Genomic DNA, 15,035 nt, shown 5'->3' with positions numbered 1-15,035 from the left:
GTCAGCTGGCCTCGCCTCAAAGCCGCCACCAGGTTCCGGCCATTGTCACACACGACCTTTCCTGGCTTTAGGTTCAGAGGTGTGAGCCAGTGATCTGCCTGCTGTTTCAGAGCTGTCCACACCTCTTCTGTATTGTGGGGTTTGTCACCTATGCAGATTAGCTTCAGCACAGCCTGTTGCCGCTTCGCCGAGGCAGTGCTGCAGTGCTTCCAGCTTGGGACTGGTGTGGAGGGTAAAGTGGATGAGGATGCGCAGGAGGAGGAGGAGGCTGAAGAGCATGACATTCCGGAGCTGTAGAGTGTGGGTGAAACCCTGACTGAGGTAGGGCCTGCAAACCTTGGTGTGGGAAGGACGTGTTCCGTCCCTCGCTCAGACTGGGTCCCAGCTTCCACAATATTAACCCAGTGTGCCGTCAACGAGATGTAGCGGCCTTGCCCACAAGCACTTGTCCACGTGTCTGTGGTTAGGTGGACTTTGGGTGAAACAGCATTGTTCAGGGCACGTGTGATGTTTTGTGACACGTGGTTATGCAATGCGGGGGCGGCACACCGGGAGAAATAGTGGCGGCTGGGGACCGAGTAACATGAGACAGCTGCCGCCATCAGGTCGCGGAATGCTTCTGTCTCCACCAGCCTAAAAGGCAACATTTCCAGCGCAAGCAGTCGCTAAATGTTAGCATTTAGAACTGTGGCATGTGGGGCGTTGGCAGTGTATTTGCGCCTGCGTTCAAAGGTTTGCTGAATGGATAACTGAACGCTGCGCTGGGACAAGGACGTGCTTGATGATGGTGTTATTTCTGCGTAGGCAACTGCAGGTGCAGGACCAGAGGAGGCTTGTTCGCAGGCAGCATGGACAGGGGATTGGCTCGCATGCACAACAAGCGAAGACGTAGCAGTGACATCAGCAAGCACTGCTCCTTGACTCTGTTGTACTTCGCACAAAGTCGGGTGCTTGGCTGACATGTGCCTGATCATGCTGGTGGCGATCAGGCTGCTAGTTTTGGTACCCCTGCTGATGCTGGCATGGCAGGTGTTGCAAATGGCCTTTTTAGAATCATCTGGAGCCAACTTAAAAAATTGCCAGACTCGGGAAGACCTAACATTTGTACAGGCACCTTGTGTCGTGTTGTTGTTCCGGGGAACGGTTGCCTGACTTCTTCCTGGAGCCACCACCCTGCTTCTTACTGCCTGTTGGGATGCAACGCCTCCTTCCCCCTGTGCACTGCTGTCCTCGCTCTGCATATCCTCCTGCCAGGTTGGGTCAGTTACTGGATCATCCACCACGTCGTCTTCCTCTTCCGCACCCTGCTCCTCCTCCTGACTTCCTGACAATTGTGTCTCATCATCGTCCACCCCTTGTTGAGACACGTTGCCAACTTCGTGAGAACGTGGCTGCTCAAATATTTGGGCATCTGTACATACGATCTCCTCATGACCCACTTCAACATGAGCTGGCGAGAGGCCAGAATGTGCGAATGGAAATGTGAACAGCTCTTCCGAGTGTCCAAGTGTGGGATCAGTAATGTCCGAGGACGTGTACTCAGCCTTGTGGTAGGAAGGAGGATCAGGTTCTGAAATGTGCGGTGCAGTATCACGGCTACTGACACTTGACCGTGTGGAAGACAGAGTGTTTGTGGTGGTGCCAATCTGACTGGAAGCATTATCCGCTAACCAACTAACAACCTGTTGACACTGGTCTTGGTTCAAGAGCGGTGTACTGCTGCGGTCCCCAAGAATTTGGGACAGGACGTGCGAGCGAGTAGATGTGGCCCTTTGTTGTGGCGAAATTAGAGCTTGCCCACGACCTCGGCCTCTGCCTGCATCACCATCACGTCCACTTCCTTGTTCGTTGCCAACGCCATTGCGCATTTTGCAATGCTGTGCTGACGTGTATTCACTAGACTTGTGCGTTATATCCAAGTTTGTGCAAAACGCACACAAGTGCACCTGTACGCTGCCACCGACAGGCACACACGTGCGGTTTTTAAATGCAAGCACGGACGCACTAAGAACCTAACAGGTTTTTAGGAGCGACAATTACTGAGAAGTCTGACACTATCAGGACTGTTTTAGACTGTGTACACCAGCCCCAGATATGATGAAGGCTGGTATACGGTCACCACTAGGAATGGCTATAGACCCTGCCTGCCTGCCTGTATACTGCTACAATAGTCCTGACAAGGACTCTTCTGGTCACTAGCCTGTATTCCGACCTGGCTATACCCTGCCTGTATACAGCAGCAATAGTCCTGAGAAGGACTCTGCTACTGTACTCCGACCTGGCTATACCCTGCCTGCCTGTATACAACTATAATAGTCCTGAGAAGGTCTTCTGGTCACACTGTTGCAGCCCTGCTATGGAAATAACTATAAAGGGCCGCAAACCTTTCCCTGAAGCAGCAACACTCTCCCTGCATTGACTGTCTGGATGGCTGTGTGCAGAGCACAGCGCGCCCGCCGGTATAAGGGCTCGGTCACGCTGTGCAGGCCGGCCAATCACTGCAATTCCACAACTAACAGGGCTGTGGCATTGCAGTGGTCTGCCAGCCAATACCTGCATGAGGGCTGGCTCTCAAAAGAGCGCCAACATGCAGGGATGAAGACCACGAGTACAGCACGAGTATTGCGAGATTACTCGGTCCCCGCCGAGTAGCCCGAGTACAGTGATACTCGTGCGAGTACCAAGTAGTAACAAGCATACTCGCTCATCACTAGCCATAACCTTGTGGCGGCATTGAAGCTTGGCGAACTCATACAAGTACCATGCCTTGCTAGCATGCTCAATTTAGTAGTTCAGCAGTTTCTGAAAACTTACTCAGATTTGCCTGAGCTACTTGTCAAGGTTTGCCATGCGTGCGCTCATTTCGGCAAGCCCACTATAGCTGCCTCTGGTCTAGCAGTGCTGCAGCACTGCTTGCAAGTTCCAGCTCAGTGGTGAGTGATGTGAACTTTAGAACTCTATACTATATTAGGCATGTTGGCAAGGCTTTGGGTCATTGTCCTGTTGTAAGATGAAATTGGCTCCAATCAAGCGCTGTCCACAGGGTATGGCATGGCAATGCAAAATGAAGTGATAGCCTTCTTTATTCAAAATCCCTTTTACCTTATCCAAATCTCCCACTTTACCAGCAACAAAGCAAGCCGCCACCATCACATTGCCTCCACCATGCTTGGCAGATGGCGTCAGGCACTCTTCCAGCATCTTTTCAGTTGTTCTGTGTCTTACAAATGTTCTTCTCGTATGGAATATCCTTCATTTCTAAGAACAAGAAGAGACTGTCAAATTTCACATGAAAGTTCTCTTTTTCTGGCCATTTGGAGATTTTAATGGAACCAACAAATGTAATGCTCCTGATTCTCAACTAGCTCAAAGGAAGGTCAGTTTTATAGCTTCTCTAATCAGCAAAACTGTTTGCAGCTGTGCTAACATACTTGCACAAAGGTTTTCAATGGATTTCTAAACATCCATTAGCCTTCTAACACAGTTAGCAAACACAATTTACCATTAGAACACTGGAATGGTGATTGTTGGAAATGAGCCTCTATACACCTATGTAGATATTATATTCAAAACCAGACGTTTGCAGCTAGAATAGTCATTTACTGCATTAACAATATATAGAGTGTATTTCTGTTTAATTTAATGTAAGCTTCATTGAAAAAAATGTGCTTTTCTTTTAAAAATAAGGAAATATCTAAGTGACCCTAAACTTTTGAACTGTAGTGTATATCCTTTAATAAGATGTACAGTAGACGGGCTAATTTCAGGAAGGCGAATTTCCAAAGTATTAGAGATGAACTTAGTGCCATAAACTGGGACAATGTTCTGAGAAATAAAAGTACACAAAGAAAATGGGAAATTTTTATAAGCATCCCAAAGAGGGCCTGTGCACAATATATACCCTATGGGAATTAACAAGTAAGAAATAGCAGGAAACCAGTATGGCTGAATAGAGGTGTAAGGGGAGCTATAAATGACAAAAAGAAAGCGTTTAGAGCAGACCTGGGCAAGGGGCGGCCCGTGGGCCACATCCGGCCCGCCTACTCTCTGTGACCGGCCCGCCCGTCTTCAGCCGGTGCAGTGGAGCCGGGCTGCACCGTGCCGAGCAGGGAGAAATCCTGTGCAGGTCCGCACAGTCAGTGCAGGCAGCGGAACGCAGGAGTCTTTCCTCTGTTCCCTGCCGGCACTAATTGTCAGTGACACACGCGCGCGCTCTGACGTTGTCAGTACTGCGCTGCGTGTGTCATTTCAAAAGTTCCCGCCCGGCAGAAGAAGCAGCACAGCAGAGGAATAATTCATCTTGCTGCTTGCAGGACCTGCGATGATGTCACGCCCATGTGACTGTGTGGGAGGAGACACAGGATGCCGGGCAGAAAGCAAAGATACTGAATCCTGAAGATGTGGACACATGATGACTGGTAATGAGAAAAGAGGGGATATGAGGGGGAGGGGGGCTGCAGGGTGAGTGCATATGAGGGAAGATGGAGTTGCAGGGTGAGTGGCATATGAGGGAAGATGGAGTTGCAGGGTGAGTGCATATGAGGGAAGATGGAGTTGCAGGGTGAGTGGCATATGAGGGAAGATGGAGTTGCAGGGTGAGTGGCATATGTGGGAAGATGGAGTTGCAGGGTGAGTGCATATGAGGGAAGATGGAGTTGCAGGGTGAGTGGCATATGAGGGAAGATGGAGTTGCAGGGTGAGTGGCATATGAGGGAAGATGGAGTTGCAGGGTGAGTGGCATATGTGGGAAGATGGAGTTGCAGGGTGAGTGGCATATGAGGGAAGATGGAGTTGCAGGGTGAGTGGCATATGAGGGAAGATGGAGTTGCAGGGTGAGTGCATATGAGGGAAGATGGAGTTGCAGGGTGAGTGGCATATGAGGGAAGATGGAGTTGCAGGGTGAGTGCATATGAGGGAAGATGGAGTTGCAGGGTGAGTGGCATATGAGGGAAGATGGAGTTGCAGGGTGAGTGGCATATGTGGGAAGATGGAGTTGCAGGGTGAGTGCATATGAGGGAAGATGGAGTTGCAGGTTGAGTGGCATATGAGGGAAGATGGAGTTGCAGGGTGAGTGGCATATGTGGGAAGATGGAGTTGCAGGGTGAGTGGCATATGAGGGAAGATGGAGTTGCAGGGTGAGTGGCATATGAGGGAAGATGGAGTTGCAGGGTGAGTGGCATATGAGGGCTGCAGACTGACAGAAGGATGTGAAGGGGTGCAGAGTGTTTGAGAGGGGTAAGTTGGGGTACAGGCAGGGTGAGATATGTGGGCAGGGTGTGTGACATATGGGGGTGTAGTGTGTGTGATATGGGGTTGCAGGCTGTATGGGGAGCAGGGTGTGTGACATATGGGGGTGTAGTATATTACAGGTGTGCTATATTGAGGTGTATATAGTGGTGTAGTATATGGGGGTATAGTGATGTAGTATATTACAGGTGTACTATATGGAGGTGTAGTATATTACAGGTGTACTATATTGAGGTGTAATGTGTTTCCTCCTCTGGCACTGTTGCCCAGAGTGTTACGCAAGATCAGGTCCGACTGCTGCCGCGCCATCCTCGTCGCTCCAGACTGGCCGAGGAGGTCGTGGTACCCGGATCTGTGGCATCTCACGGTGGGCCAACCGTGGGCACTACCAGACCGACCAGACTTGCTGTCTCAAGGACCGTTTTTCCATCTGAATTCTGCGGCCCTCAACCTGACTGTGTGGCCATTGAGTCCTGGATCCTAGCGTCTTCAGGGTTATCTCAAGAGGTCATTGCCACTATGAGACAGGCTAGGAAACCAACGTCCGCCAAGATCTACCACAGGACATGGAGGATATTCTTATCTTGGTGCTCTGATCAGGGTTTTTCTCCCTGGCCATTTGCCTTGCCCACTTTTCTTTCCTTCCTTCAATCCGGATTGGAAAAAGGTTTGTCGCTCGGCTCCCTTAAGGGACAAGTCTCAGCGCTCTCTGTGTTTTTTCAGAAGCGCCTAGCCAGACTTCCACAGGTACGATCACCACCATCTCCGCAGTTCACATCCCGGGCGTAGAAAACTGGGAAGCAGATTTTCTCAGTCGCCAGGGCATGGACGCAGGGGAATGGTCTCTTCACCCGGACGTGTTTCGGGAGATCTGTTGCCGCTGGGGAATGACAAGCTGAGATAGCTTGGAGCGCCCATACGGCTGCGAATGCCGGAGCAAAGGACGCGCCGATAGCCTCATAGATGGATTTCAACCAGAGCTCCATCTGTCTGTCAGTGGCATCTTTGAGTGAAGCCCCATCTTCCACTGCAACTATGGATCTAGCCGCCAGTCTGGAGACTGGAGGATCCACCTTGGGACACTGAGCCCAACCCTTGACAACGTCAGGGGGGAAGGGATAACGTGTGTCCTTAAGGCGCTTAGAAAAGCGTTTATCTGGACAAGCTCGGTGTTTCTGGACTGCCTCTCTGAAGTCGGAGTGATCCAGAAACGTACTCATTGTACGCTTGGGAAACCTAAAACGGAATTTCTCCTGCTGAGAAGCTGACTCCTCAATTGGAGGCGCTGGGGGTACAGCGTTCACTACAGACAGGGGTGCAATCTCTCCTTCAAGGCCAGTCACACCCCTTGCGGCGCCTCATGCACTTCCTAGGGAAGATGGTAGCAGCAATGGAGGCAGTTCCTTTTGCGCAGTTTCATCTGCGTCCACTTCAATGGGACATTCTCCGCAAATGGGACAGGAAGTCGACGTCCCTCGACAGGAACGTCTCCCTTTCTCGGGCAGCCAAGGCTTCCCTTCAGTGGTGGCTTCTTCCCACTTCTCTGTCAAAGGGGAAATCCTTCCTGCCCCCATCCTGGGCTGTGGTCACGACGGACGCGAGCCTGTCAGGGTGGGGAGCGGTCTTTCTCCACTACAGGGCTCAGGGTACTTGGACTCAGCCAGAGTCCTCCCTTCAGATCAATGTTCTGGAGATAAGGGCAGTGTATCTTGCCCTAAAGGCGTTCCAGCCGTGGCTGGAAGGCAAGCAGATCCGAATTCAGTCGGACAACTCCACAGCGGTGGCATACATCAACCACCAAGGCGGAACACGCAGTCGGCAAGCCTTCCAGGAAGTCCGGCGGATTCTGCTATGGGTGGAAGCCACAGCCTCCACCATATCCGCAGTTCACATCCCGGGCGTAGAAAACTGGGAAGCAGACTTTCTCAGTCGCTAGGGCATGGACGCAGGGGAATGGTCCTGTACTATATTACAGGTGTAGTATATGGGGTGTAGTTAATGTAGTATATTACAGGTGTATATAGGGGTGTAGTGATGTAGTATATTACAGGTGTGCTATATGGAGGTGTAGTATATTACAGGTGTGCTATATGGAGGTGTACTATATTACAGGTGTAGTATATGGAGGTGTAGTATATTGCCGGTGTGCTATATGGAGGTGTAGTATATTACAGGTGTAGTATATGGGGTGTAGTGATGTAGTATATTACAGGTGTACTATATGGAGGTGTAGTATATTACAGGTGTACTATATGGGGGTGTACTATATTACAGGTGTAGTATATGGGGTGTAGTGATGTAGTATATTACAGGTGTGCTATATGGAGGTGTAGTATATTACAGGTGTAGTATATGGGGTGTAGTGATGTAGTATATTACAGGTGTACTATATGGAGGTGTAGTATATTACAGGTGTACTATATGGGGGTGTACTATATTACAGGTGTAGTATATGGGGTGTAGTGATGTAGTATATTACAGGTGTGCTATATGGAGGTGTAGTATATTACAGGTGTACTATATGGAGGTGTACTATATTACAGGTGTAGTATATGGGGTGTAGTGATGTAGTATATTACAGGTGTAGCATATAGGGGTGTAATGATGTAGTATATCGGAGGTGTATTATATAGTGGTGTAGTATAATACAGGTGTATATGGGGGTGTAGTATATTACAGGTATATGGAGGGAGTGTAGTATAATACAGGTGTAGTATATAGGGGTGTAGTGGTGTAGTTTATTACAGGTGTAGTATATGGAGGGGGTGTAGTGATGTTGTATATTGGGTAGAACTGAGGTAATTATATTAGTCCGGCCCTCTAAACCAATCCCAATTTCTCATGCGGCCTCATGGGAAAATTAATTGCCCACCCCTGGTTTAGAGTATTAAAACAAGAGGGTTGTAAGGAGGCATTAAATACTAGGATAGGCCATCAATATAAAATTAGTGGACAACCCTGTTAATTAATAGAATCACACATATATTTTTCCTGTCACAGTTATTTTAATTTATTTTTTGGATAATTTTAGACTGTTTACTTACTAGTTGTAATAAAAATAATAATATTCTTGCACTTCTGAATGTTTTTCAATCATGTTGTTTTAATTACCATATTTGTGGACTATAATACCCATTTTTTTGCCTTAAATGTGGAGGAAGTAGTGGTGCACTTTATAGTGAAGATAATGAAGGCTTGCTGGTGGGGGGCAACATCAGTGGTGGAGTAGGATCACAGGAGGCAGGAGCAGACGTCTGTGGCACACAGGGTTAACATGTGTGCCTACTATTAAAGAAGACGAATATTCATAGCGCCACATGCCCATAATCCTGTCTACCTCTCTGAGAGGTGAGCAAGATTATGAGAGTTGGGAGCAGTGAATATTAATTTTCTTTTAATAGTGGGTACATGTGTTAGTCTCAGATGCTGCAGTTTACTCAGCAGCCGAGGCGACGTTTTGTCTACTATTAAAGAAAATGAATTTTCACTACTCCCCATGCTCATTATTCTGGAGGTGGAAACCAGTGAATATTCATTTTGAATTAGCTGGCAAGTAATATCAGTGTATGAATGGGATCTCATGGCAGTGACATCATGCACTGCCGTTGCTTACACGCTGAAGTTAGTTGCCAGCATCAAAAGGGGACACCACTCACTAGGGGAAAGGAGGGAAGGTGAGTATAATCGTTTATTTTTTTATATCTGTGACATAATGGGAGGCATATACACCAGAATGGGCCCCTGATGGTGACATATATACTAGGTGGGCCAATGATGGGGAACATGCATACCAGGATGGGGATCATACAGTATATACCAGGATGGGGGACATATGTACCAGAATTGGGATCATATGCACCACGATGGGGATATGTGTACCAGGATAGGGATCATATATACCAAGACGGAGGACATATATACCAGTATGGAGATCATGTATACCAGGATGGGGTACATATGAACCAGAATGGTCATTATATACATCAGGAGGGAGTATATATATATATATATATATATTTATTTACAGTATGAGGGACATATATACCAGGATGGGGGCATATATACCAGAAAGAGGGACATAAATATCTGGATGGGTAGGATATATACCAGGAACAAGGACATATATAAAAGGATGGAGGACATAAAGTATTTACTGGGGATGGGCCCAGGATTTGGGACATTAGTGCAGAATTAGGGGACATTACCCTCATAAAAGCGTCAAACATCACAGAAACTAGAGCCAAGCTGGCAAAACAGAACTCATTCTTATTCACCACCTTAAACGTAATATAAAACAGTTCGGATATCGATGGCAGCAAAATCACTGTATAAAAGTGTTTGAGTGTTTAGAATTTTGACTTAGAAAAAAATCAGATGACAATAATCGATGCAAAAATATAAATAATTCCTAAAGATTCCTTTTTTTTCAACTGTACAGAACATTTAAATTCACAGCATATAAAATTATTGTTTTTCCCCACTTGTGCCTTATTACACTAGAGGAAGGGCTGTGCAGCATCTGATTAGTTCTTTGAAAACTAACCTTCAATCATCCCTCCCCTACAAGAACAGGGTGCCCCTCTCGTGAGGTCAGCCTTACAGTTTGAGAACAACTGTGTTTGGTGTCATGCTAGGATGGTACAAATGAGTGCTTCTTTATTCATCGTACAGTATGTCTCATAAACTTCCGTTTTAGAGCTAGTTTACTGCTATTCAATGTCTGCTTATCATGGAGACATTCTAAATAGAATACACTGTGTGTCAGATGGGACTTGTTGGATAACTAGGGATAGGGGCCCCTATGCTGTCCCTCATGTTAGGAAGCCCTATGCAATCCCTTACCTAAGGGATTCTCCTAATGGTGGAGACGCCTGAGTCCATTTCCTGACCCTGCTTCTGACCAGATCTAATCTAATTTTCCTCTCCCCTTCCAATCAAGGAAGGATGGGGCAAGCGTGTGATGTTAAACAGAGGTGAAACAGACAAGAGAAAAACAAAACTCTGACACACTGCACACACACACACACCCACAAGAGGACAATAAGAGGTTCAGGAGGAAAATTCCACAGTCGCACAATCGATAGTCTGGAACACCACACCAGACTAACAAAATAACTATAGCTTGCATAGCAGGAAGAACCCAGCCAGTGTATATAGTAAGGGAGCAGATGTGATAGATTCCTCACGAGTGACCAAAGAGCACAAACAAGCAGACTAGCAGAGATTAACTCTTGTTAGCCTGCTTATGAATGACCACACAGAAGGTCGATGCCCGAGTCAGCCTGTGTTGATCCCAGACACTACAGAATCTCTCAGGTGGAGTGTCAGAATCTGCATTCTGAACAGTACCTGGCACCGCCAGTCAGTGAAGTTAGTGAAAATCTCTGTGTGACAGTGTGACAATAGACAATGAATTAGACCATTTCTTACTGAGTAGGACATATCTTACATAACTATAGGTTTCACAATATTAGCACCACCATTTTTAAAATATTTATGAGATATTTAGTTGACTCCTTAGATTGATATTCTTGACCATGAAGCTGAACTGCTTGTCTTCACCACTTGAGATCACCGTTTTTGAAGAAAAGATCACTGGAAGGTTTTCAACTACACAGCTATAATACTATCTACAAACTTTGAATGAGTATTTTTCTGTTTAGCAAAATGTATTTTTCATAAACCCTAGCAATCCCATCATTTCTTACCGGCAATCATAGCCTGTAAAAAACATATTTGAAGAAACAGATGATAGATCATTTTAATAGTCTGCAGTGTTTCGGTATACAATTAAGGGATGAAACTTCATCTTTGAATTAGCACAAAACAAATGTGCATATACAGGATTACTGAGCTCAACACAGAATACTAATAATCCCCTTTGAGGCTCAGACTAAGAAAGAAAACAGTTATTGCTTCTTCTGCTGAAAGATATATATATATATACAATCAAATGATTCTGGATAATATCATTTTATAAAAGTAAACAGCAGTGCTTTACAAGTGAGAAAGGTCATTTTATTATTCTAAAGCAGATTTGAAAATCATTGGAAATCAATTGACTGCCATTGTTGCGCTCACTATAACAATGCATAAATAACACGTTTTTATTTTACATTATCTAACCTGACTTACAATAACGTCAGTGGAAGACTTATTTATTGTACTCGGCTGCTTTGGTGTTTTCCAGCACAATGCCCAGTATTGTGTAAGAATATGATGGCTTCCTTTCTGTTGGGATTATGGACACATATGAAGATACATATGATAAAAATGAACAATGTCAGCTAAATACTCTCATTATTCAAGTCCAAAAAGTGTAATATACAAGATAAATATTTATTAGTGATGGGCGAATAGAAACTATTCGTGTTCGGATTATTCGTAATGAATCGCAAAAGTTCTACGATTCTGGTATTCATCACAAATAGTGTTGAGCGGACCCGGATCGGCAAAATCCGGATCTGCACGGTTCGAGAGTCCGATCCGAGTCAGACCAGTACCCGGGATTCGGGGTGCACGATCCGGATCCGGGATTTTTTTTCTCTCCCTCTCTCTCCCTCTCTCTCTCTCTCTCTCCCTCTCTCTCTCCCTCTCTCTCCCTCTCTCTCTCCCTCTCTCTCTCCCTCTATCTCTCCCTCTCTCTCTCTCCCTCTATCTCTCCCTCTCTCTCTCTCTCCCTATCTCTCTCTCCCTCTCTCTCTCTCCCTCTCTGTCCCTCTCTCTCTCTCTCCCTCTCTCTCTCTCCCTCTCTCGTCCGGGATCCCCATTCATTTACATAGCCGCGGATTCCGGATCGGATCCGGTCTTCCGCGGCAACCCGATTCGGAACCGTCGGACCCGGATTATAACCGATCCGCTCAACTCTAATCACAAATAATAAACCTAATGCAAGTGAATGGGGAACCCGAAAATTTCTCTTGCCGTGATGGATACTGGAAGAGTACTCGGTGTTCGGTAAGTATTATCCGAACACGAATAGTTACTATTCGCCCATCTCTAATATTTTCCCATCTCTAATATTTAGCTATTTCTTTACTGTTATATTTTGACAACATTTTCTTCAACACTGTAAAAAAACTATAGTTCCTAAAGCCCCTCTTCCCAGTAGGGCTCATTCAACTACCAATTCATCTTATTACCACTCTAGGGTCAGTTTAATATGGAGCGTATTGACTAACTTTTGAGTATTGATAAGATAGGTTCCTTATTCTGTCAGAGTGAGCAACATGGACATATGTTAATTACACAGCAGGCGGGACTTGTGGATCAGTGAGGACTAGTACAGTAGGATGGGATGCAGACAAGTGAAGCAAGAACCATGAGAAGATTCAGAATGAGAAAAGTTCATATATACAGGTACTGTACATGTCTACTAAGTATGTATGGATTATGATGTAGGGTCGCATCATGTACAACAGCCAGACTCCTCCAGTTTTCATTCCCAGTACGCTAATAGTTCAGCGTTATATTAATTTGGTTGTGTAACCAGTAGTGTGGCCATTTCTTAAGAGTGTCCTAGAAGCTATTTTTTAACAAGATAACTCATTGCCACATGTTGATGGTGCCACTGTGAGATTGCTGTATGACTGAAAAGTGGTTCCATCGCCTGCAGTGTCTCTGGATTTGTCTCCCATCATGTACATCTGAAACATCATTGGTTAGAAACTCTTAGCAAGAGATCTTGATAATTTGCATCTGGAGCACCCAACAGAGCAGGTGCGTTTAACCTACTTGTCACCAGGCCATCGACTGTCGCGGTCACGGAAGGCCTAGCCTGGCTCCGTTGCCCCGAGGCATACAGAAGATGGCAGGGGAGAGATGTTGGGAGTAGTTGTGAGGTGTTTGTCGTGATGCCACCTGTGGTATGCGGCCAGGGAATGGGTCACCGCTGCTGTAGCTATCCTCCGAGGCAGATGGTAGTAGCAGTCAGGGATGGTATCACTCTCAACAGGTAGAGCGGGCCCCGGGGAAGATGAAGGGATTAGTAATGGCGGTGGGGAGCGGCAGTACAGGTAAAAAAGAGTCAGAGTCTATGGCTGCGGTTCCAAGTTGTTTACTCACTTTTGAACGATGCCTCTCACCCATGTAATACCAGTCACTTGCTATAATGGGCTCCGTCGAACCCGAATCTCTTTAGAGATCAGTTAGGTTTGGCGGGTTTCTCCTTGTAACGCCTGTCTGTGGATTCCCTGGCTTGAAGCTACGAGGGGACCCTGGGTTTCACGAGATGTACTCTTATCCCTATATGCAGGTGCTGCAGTTCCGATGTGGGGTCTGGCTTGAAGCGAGACCCCGGATTCTATATGGCACTGTGCTGTCAGGCGCTGTGTGGTCAGGGAAGCTTGAAACTTCCCCGTCCAAGCAGATTCTGGAATATCAACGTGAAGTATGATCTCTCCTAGGTTCCTGCCACCCTGTGTGGCATCGGTTCCAAGGGGAGCAGGTTTACTCTCCCCACGGCAACCTTGTGAACTTTCTTCCTCCCCTCCCACCGAAGCATCCGTGAGGCACGTCTGCTCTGCTGCTCTCCTGCTGGAGAACTCTCTAACTGTTGTGTTGGCTCCTGACTCCCCCTGTTGGCTGCACCTCCCCCCTCCCAGGTCCTAAACTAGTGGGACAGGGGCCCCTGTTGAGGGCATCCTATAAATACCTCTCTGTCGGCGACCCCTTTATTACCTGACCCTAGCCCAGTCCCCAGTGGAAACAGGATAACCTGGTGTGTATTTGAGTGTGTAACGTGGTGAAACCGGAACTAACCTCCTCAGGAACCAGGTTTAGCATTACAACCAAATTTGGCTGCAATACTCTGCGGCTACTGAAGCCTTAGGGGCGCCACACATGCCTAAGTGCATTCAGCGTGGCAGAACCTTTAATTGATAACTAGAGATGAGCCACCCCCTGGAGTTCGAGTTTGGTTCGGTTCGTCGAATGGTGCTCCGTTCAAGAGCCGTTCGACGAACCTCTCGAACCCCATTGAAAACAATGGGAGACAATCACAAACACATAAAAACACATTATAAATGTACACATACAATTAATAAACATTGCCATTACACTTATCGGTGCCCGCGATCCATCCTGCACTCTGTCTCCCGCCGCTTTTCCATCGTTAATCGCTGCGTCCTCCCGGTAACCAGCAGTGATGCAGGACCTATCGTGATGTCAAAATAGCTATGTGACCATTCACGTGTCTATTATCTCATTGGCTACAGACTGGTCACATGGCTTTGACCTCATGCTAGGTCCTGTCATTACACTCTTCGGTACACGGTGCACGGTGCACGTGTGTATCGTCGTGTACCAGCGACATGCTTTGGCACACAGTCGACTCCCAGTTCTCCTTCCCCGTTCCATTATTGACCGGCTGACACAGCCGGTAAATAACGGAGATCACCGTTGCCATAGCAACGTGCCTGTTAGCGGTGACGAAACCGCTAGTAGCGGCACCAGGAATCCCGTGATCGGAGCACCGTTGCTATGGCAACCCGTCTGTCAGCGGTGAAGGTACCGCTAACAACCAGCAGCACTGACCACTCACAGAGTGAAAAGCCTGCACGGGGAGCAGCGTCTTCCTCCCATGCAGTGAAGCCTGATGAAGCAGAGCTGCATGGGTTGAAGGAGAAAGAAGACAGAAGACCATGGATTGTGGAGGGGTGACAGGGAGTAATAAACATGGAGTCTCTAAGTGTGTCTGTGTATATATTTCTATTAAAGTATTTTTTCTCTGTGTGGTGTTTTTTGTTTAACCCTTTATTGGAGATTCTTAATGGCCGGTCAAACTTGCC

This window comes from Anomaloglossus baeobatrachus, chromosome 4, assembly GCF_048569485.1.
Source record: "Anomaloglossus baeobatrachus isolate aAnoBae1 chromosome 4, aAnoBae1.hap1, whole genome shotgun sequence".
In the NCBI taxonomy this organism is placed as follows: Eukaryota; Metazoa; Chordata; class Amphibia; order Anura; family Aromobatidae; genus Anomaloglossus; species Anomaloglossus baeobatrachus.
The sequence above is the reverse complement of the archived record's forward strand: the minus strand, read 5'-3'. Positions refer to the sequence as shown.